Source organism: Lagopus muta, chromosome 6, assembly GCF_023343835.1.
Source record: "Lagopus muta isolate bLagMut1 chromosome 6, bLagMut1 primary, whole genome shotgun sequence".
Taxonomy (NCBI): domain Eukaryota; kingdom Metazoa; phylum Chordata; class Aves; order Galliformes; family Phasianidae; genus Lagopus; species Lagopus muta.
This window is the reverse complement of record NC_064438.1, coordinates 49,952,917-49,958,233: the sequence shown is the minus strand read 5'-3', so window position 1 is coordinate 49,958,233 and position 5,317 is coordinate 49,952,917. Positions and strand designations below refer to the sequence as shown.

General features: G+C 45.0%; 1 long non-coding RNA gene across 1 annotated transcript; it reads left to right on the top strand.

The window, feature by feature from the left end:
- Nucleotides 1-1,633: 1,633 nt before the first annotated feature.
- LOC125695255 (uncharacterized) lies at nucleotides 1,634-3,459 on the top strand. The gene is made up of 2 exons (XR_007377907.1): nucleotides 1,634-2,561; nucleotides 2,693-3,459. It is a non-coding gene; the product is annotated as an uncharacterized LOC125695255 (long non-coding RNA).
- Nucleotides 3,460-5,317: the final 1,858 nt, after the last annotated feature.

Here is a 5,317-nt window from a genome sequence, read left to right as displayed (position 1 = left end):
TTTGGTTTGGTTTGGTTTGGTTTGGTTTGGTTTGGTTTGGTTTGATAGAGTGAGAAGAAAGGGACAGGCTGGTTCTTAATTGCACGATGCTACAAGCTAGTAGATTTCTCCCAGTGCCAAAGGGTGCAGGTATCACCCCTCCATGTTGTCCATGCCAATGGGAACTGTGATGCCCAGCATGCCCACAGCTCTGCACTGTGCTCCCTCTGTACTCAGCTCTGCTGAGTCCACTTCTTAAGTACTGTATTCAGTTTTGGGCTCCTCACTACAAGATAGATATTGAAGCCCTGGAGCGTGTCCAGAAAAGGGCGATGAAGCTGTGAGGGGTCTGGATGTCTATTCCCAGGGGTGAACCTCTGGAAAGTTGTACTTTCCTTAACTTGATGCCTGGGGAAACCTGAGAACTAGCACTTTATTTAAATATATATTTCTGTACCTTTTTTCTTTTTTTTTTTTAAATAAATGTTTTTGAAGTTTCACTGAAGATGTTGTCACTGGAATCATTATATTTCTATAGAGATTATAATGACTCCTTTTGAAGAGTTAGTCTCAGTCAGTCAGTGCTTAATTCACATATCAATGACTTCATAAACCCTAAATCCACAACTCTTCTGAAACTGTACTCATCTGCTGTACCAGTGAGTGCCTGCTTCTTAGTGCCAGATTGTTTCTCTATAGGGCCATCTCAGCAGCAGTGGAGCCTTGGCCATGCGAGGCAGCGCCATGCAGGTTTTACAAGCCAGTGTGAGTACCACAGCCCAGTTGTTCCCCCTGGCTGATTTGCTCCAAGTTTCTTCATTTGCAATCCATTGATTTGGATGCTTCACTCTTCTCCATAATTTGCAGCATTTAATGCTTTTTGCATGACAATCACAGTGGGTTGGAGTTTTCTGGCCCAGACTGCATCCAGTGTCAAAAATGGCATTGCCATCTCTACATGGAGCAGCTAGGAGCCCAGCACCCCCAGTCCCTGAAGTGCTCGGCCCAGAGCGCTTAGTGCCTTTCCAAAGCAGAGCAACTGGCTGACATTCTTTTTCTTTTATAGTCAGAAGATTTATACAGCCGTGTTTTGAAACCTCCTAATGTGTGGGGCTATACAGGAGTCCTAATCGCAGTAGCATAGCAGGTGCTGCTGTAAAAATTCAGCTTTCTTTTTTGTGGAATTTAATTTTATTTAAAGTGCTGACAGGGAGACAATGAATTGCTCACACGCGCTGGTGGATTTTGCCCCTCCTCCTCATATCTCTTGCAAAAATGGGTACAAAAACAGCATAGGAAACAGGATGATTCCTCTAGCATTGCTTGGTTGACAAGAACTCAACAAACATGCATTTGCATCCCTAGTCATGTTTCTGCATCCCTGGTCCTGTCTCTGCATCCTTGACCCTGCTTTCCTCCAGCAATTTGGAGGCTGAAGACCCATTGTAGTATAGCAGCTCTGGAGAAACTGTTGTTGCTGCACTGTGATGGGTCCCCAGGTGTTTTGGTACTGTCACATAAGATCAAACTCCAGTTCACACTGACATTTGCATGTGCTGTGTGGCCAATGTAAAAAGCATATATATCAGATTTTCCCAGGGGATACGAAAAAAAAAAAAAAAAAAAGAGAAGAAAAGCAAAGGAGTTGAGTGGAACAGATGCAGACCTGATGTACTTGAGGCTGAATCTGTGCTCCTATCAGCATGAAGCAGTTATTTATCATGGTGAGACAAGGGGAGGCTGCATGGGGCTGTTGCCATAAGGGTACCAGGGCTGATGTTTGGGTGCCATCAGTGCCCAAAGTGTTCTTGCAAAATCTTCACTGCACTGGAGCCAGAAGAAGAGAGTAAGTAATCTTAATTGTCTCTATCTGCTCTAGCATAAAAGAAATCAGGTGGTGCTGGATACAAACAGAAATACAAACCTGTATTTCTTCCAACTTTGGAAACAGAGGCATCAGACTTACTGGCTTTTTGCTCAACTTTGCCCCTGCATGCACCTCTTGCTGCATGATGCAGTTGCCAAAATGATTTGCTCCCTTCCTTTGAAGTTCTGCAGTAAACATTTTGTCCTCTTACAGTGTTTTCCTCTGCTTTCTTTCTTCTGCAAGGTTCTGGTGCTGGCAGAGTGAGAGGATTAAAGCACATCATCATTTTCATTTTACTCTCTGAATCACGTCAGTGAGAAACCATCTATTGCTGGATCTAAAACTCACTCTGCCTCACTCTGCCCCTGCCCTGGAAACCTTACAGGAACAGGAATGAATGATGGCACAGCCTGAATACCCAGCTTTCCTCTTTGATTAGCTGGAAGCAGAAGAGTCCAGTGTTCTCAGAGGCAGGACAGGGGAGGATGGAGGTCCCTGTGTCCTGCCAGCTCAGAGCAGACTTTGTTGCCTTGCTCGTGCTCAGAAGCATAGCTTGGATCAATCTGTGCCCCTCACTGCTGGAATGGAGCCAAGTGCTGCAGCTGCCCTGCGTCCTGCAGCTCACAGACAACTCATCCACATGCTTTGTGCACCACCAGACATGTTCTGCATGAGTCTGAGCAACCTGTTTCAGCCTGTTCTCCCTCCTACCTGCGTAAGTCTTGCCAACTTCTTATATTTTTCACCTACATAAATGCTTTAACTTGAACTAATGCTATTGATGTAATACTGAGGACATGACATGCTCTACAAGTCACAGCATAACCTGGGTCATGTCCTTCTTAGGACCAAGCCAAGCTCTTGCATCCAGAGAGCTGAAGATCTGTTGGAAAGCTGAGCATTAGTTGGAAATTGGACAACAGATGATGCTCTCAATGCTGTGCCCTCATCACTTGTGCCACTGCTGAGCTGAGCTTCCTGAGGAACAGTACTCACCAAGGCTGGCTGGAGCCATGTCCTTCATATGATAGAGCCAGGAACAACGCTTGGAGACATCCTCAGCTTTGCAAAGCAACCCTATGTCCTCTGGGCAAGAGGGATGGGAATGCAGCTCCAGGGCTCCTACTCAGCAATCCCTGTTGGTACCCAACAGGACTGGTGCTGCAGCCACAAACCACTCTGTTTGCAGCAGTGCTTATGTTGCTTCAAGTCCCAGGAAAGCTCCAGCACTTGGCTGAGCCCCAGGGACAAGGTCTCTATGGGAGCATGGAACCCTCACTGCTCCTTGATAAAGTCAGCACTGAGTGGGCTTCCCTCTGATGCCGCTGGGAAAGAAAGGGAAAACAAAACAAAGCAATGTTGAACTCAGCAGATGGAGGGAGCTGAGCTTTCTGACTGTTTCTATGGAGCCCCTCCCAGCACTGGCTTGATGTGGGTCTGAGCTCCATCCCTTCCCAGAGGGGTGCCTCTTCCCATCCCCCTGTAGGACCCACTGTTCTGATAACAGGTTGGTGCCACGCCACCAGGCAGCCTGCTTATCTGGGTACCCAGCAAACGATTTGGAAGAAAAATCCATTTTTGACTCAACCAAATAAAACATTTTTCATTTGTTCTTTTTCTTCTCTCTCTCTCTCTCTCTCTTTTTAAAATGTTCTGCGTGAAATGTTGCCTGATCATCCTGCACCTCTCTCAGTTCTGCTCTCAGCTATCTGTGGGTAGAAGTGGAGGGCAGGAGGTGATGATAAGTGATGAAGCTAGAGAGATGATTAAAATGCAGGAGGCAACTTCACCAAACTCAGTCGTAAAATGAGATTGTTTTTTCCCCAGATGAAGCTTTTTGGAGGATCCAGCCCTTGTCTGTGATCAGATTCAGATGGTGAGGATCAACCCATCATGGGCTGCTGCTCTCTGAGAATACCCCCATGTGAGACTGACACCTGCACAGGCAGACATGGCATTCCCACTCTGCAGTCCTTGGTTTGCTGCTCTGTGCCATTCAGGTTTTTCAGAAATCCATAGGTGCTGTAACTATGCAGCTCAAGGCTACCAGGGGCTTCAGCTCTCTTACACAGGAACTTGGGCTTTAGGCCAGTTCTATCATTTCTCCAGGAAAGAAAAGTTAGATATGCTTGAATTAACAAAATTCCAAGGCTGTTCTTCCATCTTTCTACATTCTTCGTGTTCTAATCGACCATTTGGAAATCCTTTACTCAGAAGGGGAAAATAAGGATAGGAGACATAACACTGAGGGAGAAAGGTGTATAAACCCTTCCACTCTACAACTGCAAAATAGCAATTGGACTGATAGATCTCATTTTAAATGCAAACACAGATTTCTTCCCCAGTCGGCTAAAGAATCAAAGGACAAACAGTGAAGCCAAATTTGTATTGCTTCTGTGACTATCTTGCATTTTGCCTCCCGCATTTTAATTTTCTCTCTGGCTTCATCTGCTAAACTGATGCTGAAATGTGTTTGGCCTCATGGTGATTATCTTTGCACCACATCACAGAGAAACATCAGTCATTTCCTCTTCTTTGACCTATTAAACAATTCTTTCTAGCATATTGCTGACTTTGATCAGATTGAAAGAATATAGTCAACAAGCCTTTTTAAGCTTCCACATTAAACTTCTCTGTGTTTTTGTTGTTTTCTTTTCAACATCATATTCTGAAATACAAGTCACCCTCTTCTCAAGCTGTGATTGCTCCGAGTTACTCAGCACAGGGGCAGTTTGGTTTCAGATTTACTTCTCACTACATCGTGTCATTCACTCCACAATGTGAGGACACTGCATGGAGATGAAGGTAAACCCCAAGCAGTGAATCAGGTCATTATGTGCAAACCGGTACCTGTACTTGTGTAATTTCTTGAATTACCTCTTATCTCCTCATCTTTTGAGCACAATTTGTGTGTGGGGGTAGTTCTCATTCCTGTGAGCAACATCTCCAAATTCTAAGGATTATTCTTTCTTGACCTTGATGATTCTAATATATTTATTGTATTTTGGGGGCAACAGAAGGTGGGAAGTTGATGTGAGTTTATCTCACACCCACCAGCCTCAGTGTGAGCAGAGCTACTGCCACCAGGCACTTTTGGGAAGCCCCAATACACATCATTAATTTGGGATTCTATGTGTTAGAGGGTCTGTTTTTAACAGGAAAGATGAAACAGAGGTGGGAAACCTGGTCATGGGAAGCATCAAAATACAGTGCGTGATATTAGAGCTGTGTTTAATCATTCACGGTGACCACTGTTCTATTTGTGAAAAGAGCACCTCTGGATAGGCTGACCACACCGTGCTTGAATACAATGGCCAGCAGTAAGACTGTTAGTGAGATAAGGACCAGGACTTGGCCTTGAATGTTGATCAGGAGAAATTAATGTATCCTGTTTGGTGCTGACCGTGGCCAGCTCCTGAGTCACAACCCATATCACATCCTTGAACTTTCGTGACCAGGTCTGTGAACAGA